Source organism: Mirounga angustirostris, unplaced genomic scaffold, assembly GCF_029215605.1.
Source record: "Mirounga angustirostris isolate CCGP_5_RB_7025 unplaced genomic scaffold, mMirAng1.0.hap1 SCAF_13, whole genome shotgun sequence".
Taxonomy (NCBI): domain Eukaryota; kingdom Metazoa; phylum Chordata; class Mammalia; order Carnivora; family Phocidae; genus Mirounga; species Mirounga angustirostris.
Window position 1 is genome coordinate 4,716,903 of NW_026991721.1, and position 16,115 is coordinate 4,733,017.

Consider the following 16,115-nt stretch of genomic DNA (forward strand, 5'->3'; position numbering starts at 1 on the left):
ACACCCTCCCTTCCCAGCTGCAATTCCATGTCCCCGCCACCATTACAATCACTTCCCCGACCTTCTCTTGCTTTGCCACTTACGGTCCAGGAAAACCACAACCCCAACACCACTGTGGCACAGCGTAAAACAAGTGCGGTTTGTTTTCACTTTAAACTCAGGATCACTCCCCTCAGGTCGGCCTCTTTGTGGTGCTGACCCATTCAGTCTTACTTTCCCACAGACTTCCATACCTTCCCCTCTCTCCCCTTGCCCACCAGCCCCCACTCACCCTAATTTTCACTGACTGCTGCTAACTTCTCCCTATTTCACCAGGAGAGAAAAAGAAAGAGGAGAATGTCCATACGCTCCCACTACCCCAGCTCCCCGATCCTGCTCTCCCAACTCTCAGCAAGGAGGAGCCCACGGGCTCTCGGCCCATTCCCTGAGGCCTTCTCAGGAGCATGGCTCCAGCTCGTGTCCACCTCCCGCTTCACTGGGTTGCTCACTCTGTAAGGAATCATCTCCTACCACAGTTACCAAAATGCTGTAATTTCTCCCATCCCAACAAAACCTGCTCAAGGGTCCCAAATCTCCCTTCAGTGTCATGGCACATGCCCATGAAAGAACTTTACCTGCTGTCCTCTTCCTTCCATCCTCTGTGAACCCTCCCTCCCCAGGCTTCTCGAGCACCACCATGTGGGCACTGCTCTGGTCAAGGCTGTCAGCAGCTTCTACGCTGCCAAAGCCGCCCAACAAGCCTTGGCCCTCTTTTTACTTGACCTGAGGGCAGTAGCAGTGGGCACAGGTTCTCCCTCCCTCCTCTATGACACTCTCCTTGGCTTCACAGACAACCTGTTAGCCTGGTCCTCCTCTACCTCAGAGGAGGCCCTTCCCTGTTGTCCCTGCTGACTCAGTCCTCATTCCTCAGTGCCCCCATTCCACCTCAGGGCGCTCAAGGGTCATCCTAACACTGAAGCCTCACACATTTCCAGCTTCAGCCCAGACCTCTCCCCTCAACTCCAGACACCTTAATCCGGCATGTGTCTGGCTGGCTCTCTAAAAGCTCCATAAACTCCCCATGTCCAAGCTTAACCCAACTCTTGATGTGACGTCCACAACCCACACCTCCCATAGTCTTCCCTTTCTTCACAGATGACAACTCCCACTGCAAGCAAAGCCCCCAGTACCATCCTTCACTCTGCTCTCACGCCCACATTCAATCTGTCCCCAAACCCTGTCAGCTCTGCCTTCAAGATGCATCCAGAACCCAACCACTTCTCACGGCCACCCTGTGCCCCTCAGCCTGAGCTGCCATCACTGCTCTGCTGAATCCTGTGGCAGCACAGGGACAGCTATCCTGACAGCTTCAGGGGGTCCTTCCGAAAACAAGAGATCAGATCTCATGTCACACTTCTGCTCAAAACACTATAATGACTTCCCATCTCACTCAGAGAAAAAGATAAAATCCTTAACAATGGCCTGTGTGACTGGCTCCCAAGGACCACCGCTACCCCCTCTGGCATCACCTCCTGCCACTCTCCCTTGGGCTCTCCCGCTCCAGCCAACGGGGCTCTCCAGTGTCCCTTCAACACAGCAGGCACAACCCTTCTTAGCACTGCCAGCAGGGCTCCCACCCGCAGCCACAGGGCTCCCTCCCGCACCTCCTTGTGTTCGAAGGCCCCCTTCTCAGGGAGGTCCACCCTGACCACCTTTCAATCTTCACACAGCCTCCAGCCACCCACTTCCCTGCTTCACTTTTCTCCCTGCTACATCACCCACCATATTACTGCTGTATCTTTGACTTACCTGTTAACGGTCTTTCCCCACTGAAATGTAAGCTCCATGAAGGCAGAGACTTGTCTGCTTTACTCATGCTAACATACCCAGCAGCAGTGCCTAAGACTTAATAAGTACTCGAACATTTGAATAAAGGAATTTCAAAAACAATGTGGGGGAGGGGGGAGTCACAGAATAAAATGATTCTATTTATATAGTTTAAAGACTTGCAAAAAATTAAGTTACATTATATAAGGATACATTCACATATGGCAACACCAGAAAGCAAAACATTGATACATGTAGGGCAGTGCTTGCCTTCTAGAGAGGAAGAGGAAGAGGGCAAGGCAGGATAGAGAGCCAAAGGCAGTGGTAACATTCTCTTTCTTAAGCTGGTTAGTGGGTACACAGCTGCTGGTTTTAACACATAGTACCTACACTTGCCGCTATATACTCTCTGAATACAGGATCTCATTACAAATTAAAATAAAGATTAGAGCAGGACAAACCAAATCCAGCCCACCGTGTGCGTGCGTGTGTGTGTGTGTGTGTGTGTGTGTGAGAGAGAGAGAGAGAGTGAGGTCTTGGTCTTCAGAATAGTTTTATTATTTTTCCATTGACTTATAATTAACAATATCATATTCGTTTGAAATGTACAACTTGGTTATTTGGTACTTATATACTCCGCCCTGTTTTTGTAAATAAAATTTTACTGGAAGACAGCCACCTTTCTTTTTTTGAGAGGGAAGAGAGAGAGGTGGGGCGGGAGGAGGGACAGAGGGAGAGAATCTTAAGTAGGCTCCAGGCACAGTGCAGAGCCTGAGGCAGGGCTTGATCTCACAACCCTGAGATCATGACCTGAGTCGAAAGCAAGAGTCGGATGCTTAACCCACTGAGCTACCCGGGCGCCCTAACAGCCACCTTCATTTGTTTACATGTTGTCTATGGCTGCTTTCATATCACAATGACAGGTAGTTATAGAGATCACACAGCCTGCAAAGCCTAACATATTTACTAAATGGCCCTCTACAGAAAAGTGTTGTCCAGGGGCACCTGGATGGCTCAGTCAGTTGAGCGTCTGCCTTCGGCTCAGGTCATGATTTCAGGGACCTGGGATCAAGCTCTCCCTGAGCAGGGAGCCTGCTTCTCTCTCTCCCACTCCCCCCACCCCCCAATTTGTGCTTGCTCTCTCTCAAATAAGTAAAATATTTTAAAGAAAAAACAAAAAAGAAAAGTGTTGTCTAGTTATAATGTGGAATCTGTTAAGAAAAAATAAAGATCCAATCATCTGTTAAAATGCATTAATCCCTCAAGGCATACTTAATTTTCTTCAAGAGCACAGCACACTGAAAAATATGATTCTATGTAACATAGGAGACTCTAAAACAAATGGAGTTACCTTAATAATGTCATAAGTGCCAGAAAGAGAGATTTTAAAGACTATTTTAGAAAGCAAAATGCAAAACCTCAAATTTATGATCTCTACTCTCATCAAAGTAAGAAAATATTATCACATTTACCTAAGTAAAGCATATATAACATGATCCAAATATGGAAAGAAAAAAACAACTTGCATATAAACACTAATTCCATAACCTCTCTTAACCTATATCACTATCACCCAGGACCTCCCCAGAGCAGCTAGTCAGACCGCAAGGTTCTCTAAGATCCCTCAATATTCCATTTCGCTTCTTTAGGACGTTCACTGCAACTTATATGAGAGTCATTTCTGTACTTATTTCTACTGTTAGGAAGAAGACTAATAACAGTAATAATATTACTACTACTACTACTCTGTGCTAGGCATTGTGCTAATCAGTTTACATTTAATATTCATATCACAGATAAGGAAACTAAGGAACAAAGATGTGATCTAATATTAGGATTACACAGCTGGAAGACTGTGGGAACCAGAATTCAAAGCCAGCTATTTTAGATCCTTATGTACTCTTGACCTCTACAATATACTCTGAATGGGGAAAGAGAACAGTATTAGTCTGTGAAAACTCCCTTAGTTTAAAACATTACGCCTATGATAGGTGCCAAATGCATAGTTGTTGAATCCATGTAAGGGTGTAATAAATCGAGGATGAGAGGTCCATAGTGGAAAGAGCATTCTTTAATCAGAAGGGGCTGGGTCTTGCTTGCAGGCAACAGAGGCAGATGAGTTGTGCCCATTGTCCAGAGGCAACAGAAACCCTGTGTATCTCCAGGTAAACAAAAGAAAACTGGAGACACTATCCCCTCGCCTACTACAATGACAGAAACCTGACGAGTACTACCACCAAAAGGAAACAACTCAGAAGTTAAGCATTTAATCTCAACTCTCGTGAGATCCAGTTGTGATGTCACTCTCGAAATAAATGACACTAGAAATTGTGGTCTAGTGGGGCCACCAAAACCCTAAGGAATCATCCAGGAACTGAGATTTGTCAGCTTCTCCAGCATGACCTATATTTTTCTCTAAGAATCAATGACCTCTAAGGTCTGTTTCAGCTCCAAGACCATGACTCTCAAGAAAGGAAGCCCCAAAACAGCCAATCAACTCAGTACTTTTCACTGTTCTTCCTGCCACATCTCCCATCTATGGACCACAAGACCAGATCTCACCAAGGTCCAGCCAATGTCTATGAACTATACCAGGCCACCACAGAGCGTGCCTTAGTGGGAAGGACACACACATGCTTACTTGCCCTAATTAGAGTCTCAAGGTGCCTTGCCTTCTCACGTAAGCTTTCCTTTCTCTTCTGCCAACGTAGGTCTCTGACCTCAGCACTGTTGTTGATTTATATCCAGGTATAGGAACTCAAGGCTCCAACGAGCAATCCAAATAGCTTTCTCCAAATCTAAATCAACATTCAGTCAGACTCCTATTTCTGCAGCTCTTTTGTTCTTCTAATGTTCCAAAATAACAATCTTTAATTCATCTTTCCTTTAGGTCATCAGATTTCATGGCAGTCAACCTCTGGGGCACACAACCCATTCCAAGTCAATATATAGTCCCACCGTAAGAAATTTTGGAACAAATACAACCCTAGCTTTCTCCAGAGTCACCAAGAAGTACAAAATCAGAGCTTCTTTCTATCAGTAAAAAGATGTTCAGAACCTATCAAACTTTATTTGTATAAATTCACAGTTGACGATGTAGTCTTCATTATTACTTATAAAACAGGTCAACACTAGCCAGCTCTAAGTGACAAGAGGAAAAACACCTCTGCTCAGAGTAAACCCAGATCTTTGCCAAGTCCGTGACATGAAAATGTCCCCGTTAAGGTGAGAAACCTTTCAACTACTGCCAAGGTTCCCTTCCCTTTTACTTGCTTCTTCACTAGCTGATCTACCTGGCATCCAGATGGCAGTGCATAAATAATCATTCAAACCCTGAAATAAACTGCGTATTGATCCGACTAGTAACTATCTCCCTTCTCCAAGTAAAAAAATAAATAAATGGGGAGTAAGAGGAAGAAAATAGGGTTTCTGTGGCAACTAAATCTAAGCAAAAGTCAAAAGGCCATAAAAACAAATCTCCAGTCAGCCTAGGTCCAACTGCAGCAGGAAAACAAAACAAAACAAAACAAAACCATCCCCACTGGTGGCACAATCAATTTCAAGGATGCTCAAGACATTTGGCGTGAACCTACATCAAGCCTCTGATCAGTATGGAAGCTGTCAGTGTTCCCAGTCTGACTGACAATCAACATCTATGGAGCAAAAAACAATACAGACCAATCCTATCTGTCATTACAAAACAGCTTCCCAGCACAGGAACAATGGCATTGCTTTCTAAAACACACCAAACCAAGCAAGTCAAAGTAACCGCTTAATACATGTAAGACACAAAGGTGTAACTACTTTATTACTTGGTAGGAGACTTCTGGCAAACTCAACCAGCAAAGGAGCAAACCTAAACTCTTTCCTCCCAGGCCTGTAGGGCCTCCTTGAGGAGCCTCCTTACTTCCGCTATGTACAATTCCAACAAGCTCTGTTACCTGGCCTCCCAGCCAAAACTGCATCCCTTTTATAACTGCTACCTCTCCCTCTAGACTGCAAGTCCTTAAGTGCCTGTTCATGAGTGAATCCCTAATACAGTTCCTGGATTCAATTACTATATTTGCTGGTCAAATAAATGAAGATCAGAAGAAGCTGGTGGGGGAGGGGTCACTTGTCATTCTCAACAACAGCCATAACCTGAATTTCAGGATGAAAGATTAGAAAGTGCCTCCACGATCTTCTCCTTTATGTATCCAGATACTAACATTCAGTTGCTGAAAATTTGTATAGTTTTTAAACTAATATTATTTCATTCAATAAACCAAACGATCTAAATTGTAAGTATGTGTGAGAAAAGGACCTCTGCCCTTCTACCACTAAACCTCATCCCCTCCACCCCCAGGGAGGAAAAAACACTCGCCCATTTGGGCCAGAGTCCAGGGCCCAGAGGAACCCCTCTTTTACTAGCAGGCAAGGGTCACTGTGTTAAATGTGAAGCATGGAGTACGCCTGTCTCGCCTTCAAAAGGCAGAACTGGCAAACGGACCCAGGGCTAACTCTTGAAACAGGTCTTCATTACAAAGGGTTTTAAGATAATGATGAAGCTGGCATCAAAAACCAGAACTGACAGCTGATTCACAGGATGAGAGCAAAGGATATAAAACTCAAAAATCACAGTATAAAGTTATCAGGAGTAAGAGCAAACAACCCTAAACACCCGAGAGTGCTGCTAAGTTTCAGCACAATATGGTAATATATTTTCATGAGGTAAAGGCAAAAAAGTTTCTAAATTATATAAAATTAATTCTTTTAAAGTTCAGTCTTCAGGCACCTGAAAATAATGTATGTATACCGTCTCTCCCCGCTACTAAGTAATCTCTAAGGTAGAATCTAGGGACCACAGAGACAGAGCTCACAGATCACCTGAAAGATTCCTTGACCCACAAGTAGTCATTAATATACATGGTCTTGAGCAGCAGTTCCAAAACCTTGCTGCACTTCTGTATTGGCTGGGGAGCTTTCTAAAAATACATTCTCAAAACCATCACAAATTTCCAGAGGTGGGGTCCATCATCCACGGTCTTAAAGATGTCCCAAATGATTCTAATGCATGCCAGTGTAGCATCTATCTAGAACAGGGTTTCTCAATTTCTGCACTATTAATATTTGGGGCTGGATAATTTAGGGAGCTATCCTGCGCATTACAGGATGCTTAGCAGCATCCCTGGTCTCTACCCTCTAGAAGCCAGGATGCATACTGCCCACCCCTACAGGTATGACAAGCAAAAATGTCTCCAGACATTGCCAAATGTTTCTTTGGGGGCAAATCACCCCCCAATTGAGAAACATTTATCTAGAGCAAATAAAAAACCAATTACTTGAGGTTCTCTTAAGGGAAAAAAAGAAATAAAGCTGCTTAAAGCCAAGAGCCCAGGCCTATTTTTTCAGTCCATCGCACTTAAGAAAAGTAGCTAACAAACTACTCAGCCCACATGGGGACTCAGATATTGACTTATGAGGAGCAAACCACAGCTTCTTGTGCTTTTTATGAAATAAACTCAATGCTGAGTTTTAGGTGAGCAGATGATTAGAAGAACTTCATTGTCACGATCATGTACTCATCTTAGGGGTATTAAAAAAACACTGTAAAATTTTAGACCAATATACACTCATGCTGCCTCTCAAATATCCAAAATATAAAACTGCAAGACACAAGTTCATGATAGCAACAAACTAAATACCGATCCTGACAAATACTGTTTTAAGGGAGAGATTCTTGTATGGCAACTACGTGGAATTTAAATACAAACTTGGGGTGGGGGGAGATTTTTGCCTGTAATAAGCACATACCTTTGTACCTGATACACAAATTATCTTAAAGAAATGAACCTCACCCTGTCAAATCTTAATTTTACCATTCATTTTCTGTCCAGCTATGGTATGATTCTCATATTCTCAAGCAGCTAATTCAAACTAGCAAGTTTTTGTTTTTACAAGTTTTACAAGTTTTTGTTTTTACTTTACACAAAAGCTAAAGTTTTCTGATCCAAAACAATCTTCTTCATCTCCTTAAGTTACACCAGCAGGATGCTCACCTCTACTCAAAACTGCAGAAAAACATTTCCCCAGTGCAATTAAAGCAAGCCAGGTCCCAAGCAATAATACCAAGGGACAGGCAAGCATGATTTCAAGAGTACCAGGGAAAAGAGCATAGGGCAGGAATTAAAAGATTGTGAGTATATGTATGACTGAGTCGATGGCATTTTGTTAGATACTCTAGACTCCCCAGTCAGACACAGTGAAAGGCCAGACAGCTTCTAAAGCATCCATGCACAACAGTTATCTCCCAAACTAGGTTCACTGAAGTGTATCTCAATACACAGCAACCTTTCAAACCTCAATAACCCAGGAGTACACTGAGAAACCTTGGAATTGATAACGGGGACCAAACACACTCAGGACCTAGTTTATCCCAAGGGAAGTAAGAGCAGAATCTGACCAGAGCTCTTGATGGACTTTTCTTCATTTAACCACCTCTTAGAGGAAACATTCTGAGGTACCACCACTAATTTATTGCTCCACAAAACATGTGTGATTTAATGAATCTTCAACCACCCCTCTCCTGAAAAACTTAAAATAACTTCCAGTTCATTTTCTCAGAACTGACTGTTAAACACACAGAGCTTTCTAAAGACAGTCACCAAGTCACCTGAACACTCATTTGACTTCCAAACGGTAATCTAAATATTTACAAATCAAATTTAAATTAGTAGTAATAGCCACTAATTGCACTAAGCTGACTACACATGCCAGGCACCGTTTCTAGTCCATTTACTCCCGACACACTTATGAGGCAGACACTATTATTATTGTCACATTACAGGGAAAGCAGAGAGGTGCAGTAACTTGTCCAAGGTCACAGAGCTACAAAGTGGTGGAGCCAAGACCTGAACCCAGCAATCTAACTTCACAGTAAAGAAAGCGGAACCACCACCACTTAGGAGACACTCACTCCAGCGGCTGGAAATCCCGAGTCCCTTTCCCACTTGCTGCCTACCTGCCCCATGACCTTGAGGGCAAAATCAGAGTAAACGTCACACTGTTACAAGGTGGGACAATATCCACATAAACAAGTGCTGTGGGGACGAAAGGAAAACCACCACCGAGTGTCCCTCCCACAGAAGCAAAACATAAACAAAGCTCTAGCCGACCCACGGAGGAAACGGTAAGTACCGGGAAAACTACACAAAGCCTGAGGCTGAAACGTCAGGACAGGGGGATACGTCCGAGGACTCGCTCCGCGCACCTACAACCCAAAGTCCACCTGGTGATGGGCGCACGCAGGGTCTGGGAGGAAACCCCTCCAACTTAACGGCGAACGGGCTTCTTTAAGAGGGAGGTACCTCCAGCCTCTCGAAGGACCACCCCCCTCGCTCATCTTCGCAGGGAGGCGTTCGCGACCAGGTCGACATCCGAGTCACAACACCGGACTTAAAAAACGCTCGGAAGGCTACTTCAATACTCCGCGCCGGGTTCTGCGTAGGCCGACGGCTCTGCGGCGAAAGCGCAGAAACCCACAGAACTTGTTTCCCGCAGAGCGGAGTCCCAACAATGGCCTTCGCGAGCCCACGGCGAGCTGCCGCCTCAACTTGACACGCTCCCGGGCCCGCGCCCAGAGAAGTTCTCCCGGGCGGGCGGCGCTCGGGGCGGGCGGCGGGGCCGCAGCGGAACGGGGCCCGTCCGGGTTAGGGGCGCGCCCCGCCCGCCGCCGCCGCGGAAGGCCGCGGACGTCACCCCGGGCGCAAAGTTCGCCGCCGGCCCGCAGCCCGGCCCGGCGCCCGGCCCGGCGCAGCCCCCCGCGGCCCGCGGCGGGCGGGCAGGCGGCTGACAGGCGCGGGCGGGGACCGGCCGGGGAGCCTGGCCGCCGCGCCTCCCGGCCGCCGAGCGGCGAATTCCGGGGGGGAGGGGAGGGGAGGGGGCCGGGACGCTCCCTCCCCGCGCCGCCGAGGCCGGGCAGAGGGGCCTCGCCGTCGCCGTCCGCGCGCCGCGCGCCCCGCGCACCCCGCGCCGCGGCCCGCTCCGCCGCCCCCCCGCCCCCATTACCTGGAGGTGCCCGCGACCCGCCGCTAGTTGCGCTCAGGCGGGAAACGCGCTCACCGACACCATCAGCGAAGCGCCCAAAATGGCGGACGTATCAAGCAGGCCTTGAGTTCCCCCCACCCTCCCTCCGGCCGCCTCGCAGCCAATCGCGGCTCTATCTCCGCCCCCGGACCCGCGCTCATTGGCCTTCCTCTCCCGCCCCCTGCAACCTATTGGATCGCCCAGCGGCCCGGTTGCGCCCACTCCGATTGGCTCCCTGGCCCCGTCGGTCAAGCGCGAGGGGAGCCTTCTTTTCCCATGGACTTGACGGATCCGGAACCTCTAGGACCCCGGAGTCTGGAGAAACAAATCAGAAACCCGGAGAAACCTGGCTGGGTCCCCCTACGCCGTAGCAACAGCAGGGCCCGTTTGACGGACGCTTTGCACCACCAATCCGATAGCCAATGCTTTTTAAAACTAAAGGGAGCCAAACCAATCCTGGCCGTGGAGCTGGGAGCGGAAAGGGAACCAATGGGGTAGCGAGACGGGCGGGCGGGTCGGAGGGTCCGGAGGAGACCCGTGATGACGTGAGCCACAATATGTTCGGGCGGCCGAGCACGCCCCGAGCTGGGGAATTAGCTCAAATGGTAGAGCGCTCGCTTAGCATGTGAGAGGTAGCGGGATCGATGCCCGCATTCTCCACGGATGAATTTTATGGGGGGGCGGGGATCGTCAGTCCTGGTCCCTTTACCCGTAAGTGGTGGCTGTGCCAGGAGTTGGGGTCAAGGTGAGGATCGGTCTGTGTCAGGACTGGGGTCCCCGCGAGGGGCTGGTACCCCCAGTGGTGCGTCTATCCCCGCCGCAGGGAAATACGCGGGCGGTGGCGTTCCTTTTGTCTTACAGAAGGATTTACACCGGAGCCTCTTCCGAAATGCTCCCCGGGAGGGCTGGGCCGGGACACCGAAGAGTAGCCCACCTTGGCCCATTGCAGGCGCCTTCCAAAAACCTGGCTCACTTCTAAGTAGATGCGAAGCGCCGCCCCGAGTCCTGAGTAAATCGACGGGAGAGCGGAGGTTGGCAGCAAGGCTGAGAAGCGCAGGCCAGGTGAGGGTCGGGTGGAACCCAGCCCGAGTTCGGCAGAACGCAGCATCGCCCACCCGCCGGTGTGCGTGCGCTCGGGGAGGCTTGCGCTGCCGGCTGTGGTTGGGGGCCCCTCCTGGGCAGGTGGCATTTCAACCCACGAACGGGGAAGACAGGGCCGTGGGCTCCTGGGTCCAGGTGGCAGGTAGAGAGACCAGAGACGCCAAGGCCGAGCTTTGGAGCGCTGGGGAGGCAGGGGCGTGGTTGGGTTGTGGTGAGAGAGGGACGTGGCGGGGAGTGGAGGTGGTAGAGGTGGCCGCCATGGTGCAGGGTCTTGGGGACAGTGCCCCCATGCCCAGGAGAAACCAACAATCCTCAATGCCCAGACTGCACTTAGGCACCAGGCCTGGAGTCATAATGGGGGCTCCATGCAGGGAGGTTGGTGGTCTCTTGTAGTCTGTAGGGCAGCTCACTCCGGTGGTGCTGGCTTGGTCAGGGATGGCCACTCCAGCTCAAGGAAAGCAGGGCCTGGTTCCTGTGGGGCTTCCCCAAGCTGCTTCCTGAGAAAAGTGACATAGCTTGGCCACTGGGGGTAGGGAGGGCAGGACCAGTGGAGTTGGCCACCGGCTTGCCTTCCAGATGTTCAGCACCTTTCTGCACCCATACCCCCATCCTTTGCGCCTGCTCATCCTCATCCCAGCTGGCCCGAGCTCCCTCCATCTCACTGGCTCAGGCTCTCTGAATCCCCATGCCAAACAGCAGGGAGAATGAAACCTAATGGAGCTGAGTCAACCCCAGTGCATGGGAAGCTGGGCCTCTGGTGCAAATGTGCCCCTCGCCCAGCTCACCCCTTCAGCAGAGACTGAGACAGACTCTCTAGAAAGACTTTGTGGCTGGTAGCTCCAGACAGTACAGTATTATCATCCCCATTTTACAGATTAGTTAACAGAAACCCAGGCAGCATTCAGACACCAGGTGTGGCCCGTATTAGCTGAGTAAGCTTGGCTGGGTGAGCTAACCTCTCTGACTCTCCAGGCTTTATCTGTAGAGTGCTGATAATACCTACTGACCTATGTCCATGCCCTGAAGGGTGCTGGACCTCTAGGGAGGTAGCACCCAAGGGCAGATACTATTCCCATCGATCCTGTTGCTCAGAGCGGCTAGGGGCCTTGCCCAAGGCCACACGGCAAGTGAGGAACACAGTCAAGACTGAAACGGGTTCCGGAGGTGTGCTGGTGCAGAGGGTTAAGGGAAGGACAAATACACAGATATCCTGGGGGTGGGGAGCAGGTCGGCCTGGCAGAGAACTGCGGAAGGATGGTGCAGAATGCACAGTTGTCAGAGGATCCAATGGGGGTGAACGAGGTCTGGGAGAGGAGAATGAGAGGGACTCATGGAGGCATTGGAGGATAAGCAAAGGAACTTAGGGTTCATGCTCAGAGAGGGAGGGCCAGGAAAAACTTCTGAGTAAGACAGGGGCGTGTTCAGGGCTGGCCACATTTGGGAAAGGACAGATTAGAGCAAGGGCAGCAAGGCGGTGTTACAACATGCAGAGGGGCGGGTCCCAGGAGCTAGACCAGGGAGGAGGGGAGAGGCTGCAGGAAACCCCTGGACAGCGTGGTGCCTGAGAGGGAGGCTGGGCAAGGGCTTGGGACCTGCCCTCCTGGGAGCCTGGGGAGAGCCCAGCCACACACACAGATCCCTTTACTCATTCATCATCGGAGAACTTGCCAGTACATGCTTCAGGCTCTTCCATCCCAGACTCTGAGGAGGGTCACAGGGACATGTGGACTATAATTAAATGAAATAATGCAGTACCTCGCCCAATATAAGTGGGCCCCAGAAGTCTCCAATTATGATGAGCTAACCCAACTGGAAGGGCTGAAGTCAGGGAGGACTTCCTGGGGGAAGAGGAGGTATTTGAGCTCAGTCTATCTCCCTGAGAGCCCTAGAGAGCCATTGACAGGCTTTAAGCAGGAGAGGGACTCAACCTTTGCATTGGTCTAAGCATCCTAAAACTTCTAGAGTTCATGGATCACCATCTTCCCCTTTCCCCTCTAATCCTTTCATGGCTTAATTTTTAATGTTTAAAATTTCAATCCAGTGGCGCCTGGGTGGCTCGGTCATTTAGGCGGCTGCCTTCGGCTCGGGTCATGATCCCAGAGTCCTGGGATCAAGCCCCACGTCGGGCTCCCTGCTCAGTGGAGAGTCTGCTTCTCCCTCTCCCTCTCTGCCTACTTGTGCTCTCTCTCTCTCTCTCTCTCTGTCAAATAAATAAATAAAATCTAAAATAAATAAATAAATAAATAAATAAAATAAAATTTCAATCCAGGGGTGCCTGGGTGGCTCAGTCAGTTAAGCATCTGCCTTCGGCTCAGCTCATGATCCCAGGGTCCTGGGATCGAGTCCCACGTCAGGCTCCCTGATAAGTGGGGAGCCTGCTTCTCCCTCTCCTTTTGCTGCTCCCCTTGCTTGTGCTCTGTCTCTGTCAAGTAAAGTCTTTTTAAAAAATAAAACAAATTTTCAATCCATCTAGACTTAAAAAAAATTATATGAATACTTTCAGATCTATTCAACAGTAGAGAGAAAAGTGTAATGAATGCCCACATACCCATCACCCAGCTATTACCCCCTTAACTTTTGGGAACAGACGTAGAGCTGCCAAATTTTAATTCTATCAAGTAATGATTTTTTAAAAAAAATTTTAAGTCATGATTTTTTCCAAAAAAACACCTTATACTATTACCATCATTTCATAAAAGAAAGGACATTTTAACATATACATACACTCAGATACAAAAAGGCTTTAAGATTTTTTTTTTTTTTTTTTTTTTTAAGATTTTATTTATTTATTTGAGACAGAGAGAAAGCACATGAGAGGGGGGAGGGTCAGAGGCAGAAGCAGGCACCCTGCCGAGCAGGGAGCCCGATGCGGGACTCGATCCAGGGACTCCAGGATCATGACCTGAGCCGAAGGCAGTCGCTTAACCAACTGAGCCACCCAGGCGCCCACAAAAAGGCTTTAAATTGAATAAGCTCGACTTGGGAAAACTGCCTGCCCCCCCATTATCTTTCCTATTGTCATGTCCCTGGGACTCAGACCTGGTCTGAGGGCTAGAGTGAGGCCACCCTGGCAGAGGTGGGCAGGTGCTGGGCCAGGTCACCTGTAAGCTGAGGGTGAGGTCCAATGAGAGGTGGGAGCCCAGTGATGTGAAGAGTCAGCCAAGTGGCTCTCAGGAAAGAACCCTACAGGAGCCAAGTCCTACCCAACTCCCGCAGCCCCCAGGTTTCTCAGGGACAGAACCTTCCACACCTACCACATCCCTGTCCTCCAGCATCCTGCCTGGCAGTGGACGTGACCAAGATCTGGCCACATGGATTTTGTTCAACCACCCAGGGCAGCTGTAGCCCCACGGGGGCTGTGGGGCCCGGGGCAAGGAGGAGCTCCACACCCATTCTGGATGAGGGTTGGAGGGCTGAGCGGAGCAAATGATAGGGCCAGTGGGGAGTGAGACCCTGCAGGACTCAAAGACAGGCGACAGACTCGGGGAGTAGTGGGTGTCACTGCAGAGGGGAGGGGGTTTGCAGGGAAGGTGGAAGCCCTTGAGCAGTGCCCAACTCTCAGTACTATTTCTTGTGGAAAGGAATGGTTGAACAAATGAGTGGAAAAAATTCTGGCTTTATTATTTTCCCCCAAGCTGTGGTTTCCTCAACTACAAACTGGGGACACCATCTACCTAGCTGGGCTATTGTGAAGTTTAAATGAAACAAGCCTGGTTAACTTCACCCCCTCATTTAAGACACAGCTCAGATATCGCCTTCTCCAGGAACAGCCCTCCCCCAACCCCCTGCCCTCCCTTCTGAATAGAATATTCTCTCTGGGCCACCGGCTATCTCAACACGGTGCTCTGGCCCTCAGCTTTGGAAACTGTCTGCAGTACCCTCAAGAGAGACGCCCACATCTGACTAATCTCTGGGTCCCCCAGCATGTGATTGAAGTGCAGGGCTCTGCACACAGTGGGTGCTTACTGAATTCTCTGCACATAGTGGGTGCTGACAGATTCACTTGGAAGATAGCAGGCAGAGCAGGTTGGCCCTCTTTCCTCCTAGCTGACCTCATGGCAGGAAAGGGTCCAGAGAGTGGCCTCTGGAGACAGGCCTGGGATGCTGGGGAGAGGGGGTAGAGGGCTGCAGAATGTGTCTCCACCCTCCCCTCAGCCCATGCCTGTCGCCAGGGGTCAGCAGCTCAGCCCGCTCCTTCTTCACCCCTTGCCTGATCCCTGGCTGGCCCTAGGAGAACGGAGGGAACCCCCACCACCTATGAGTGAGAGGAAGGGCAGGAGAGTGGACTCCTGTTTCTGAGTCAGCCAAGTCCCCCCCCCCCCCATCTGCCCCAGTTGAGATTAGTGCTTTCATTAGCACCTCAGGGCTTGTGGCCCCACCTGGAAGAACAGGAACCCCGAGTGCTTGGGAGGCCCCAAGCCCCTGCAAGCAGCTCCCTGGGGCAGGGGACCCCACCTTGGGCCTGAGAGCTCTGGGTGCAGCCTCTAGCTCTGCTGGTCCTTAGCCGTGTGACCTTGGGCAAAAGCCTGTCACCTCTCTGAGCTTTAATAGGTCCCAGCTTCCATTTACCGAGGAAGTGCTACCTGCCAGGCACTTACTGGGCAAGGCTTCTCTCTTGATAGGCATTATCTCATGGAAGCCTAGAACAGTCCTAGGGGGCAGGGGACAGCGCCTTTCCTTAACAGATGCGTCCAGCTGGGTGAAGTGAGTTAAGAGGTGAAGCTGGCCTCCCTTCCAGGAAAATCCAATCCCTCCTGTCTGCAACGGGTCCTTTAGTGTAGGTCCCCACCAGGTGGCATAGCAACCCCAGGTCGGTACTCAGGCCTGGCCTTCCTGAGCTCCCTGTTGCTTGCGCTAATGGCAGGTCACCTCATCCTCTCGTCTCCAGTGTCTGCTCTTGGTCCCAAGGGCATCACCACCAAGGCTAACCATGACCTCAGGGAACTCCTGGGCAATCAGGGAGCAGGGGAGGCAGCTCCCCGAAAGTCTCAAGAAACCAGGCCTGGCAGGCTTATGTACCTGACGTCCCCAGCTCTGTCCCCTGGTCGAACAGTCTCGGGAGCCCCGAGGGCCACCACCTTGCCCAGCACTGGGGCCCCGGGATCTGAGTGTTCTGTGGTTTCCCCATCCTGGAGGCTGTCACC

At 50.1% G+C, this 16,115-nt stretch overlaps 1 protein-coding gene across 17 annotated transcripts in view; it reads right to left on the reverse strand.

Moving 5' to 3' along the window:
- Positions 1 to 10,005, reverse strand: part of PPP6R3 (protein phosphatase 6 regulatory subunit 3) — a 139,016-nt gene extending 129,011 nt beyond the window's left edge. For 14 of the 17 annotated variants that reach the window (XR_010406768.1, XR_010406769.1, XR_010406767.1 and 11 more), the window contains exon 1: positions 9,853 to 10,005. The gene's annotated coding sequence lies outside the window, so the exon portion shown is untranslated. Of the gene's footprint in view, positions 1 to 9,152; positions 9,507 to 9,852 lie in introns of those variants that run through there. The other 3 variants (XR_010406761.1, XR_010406763.1, XR_010406762.1) reach the window with 3 other exon arrangements.
- Between the last annotated feature and the right edge of the window lie 6,110 nt (positions 10,006 to 16,115).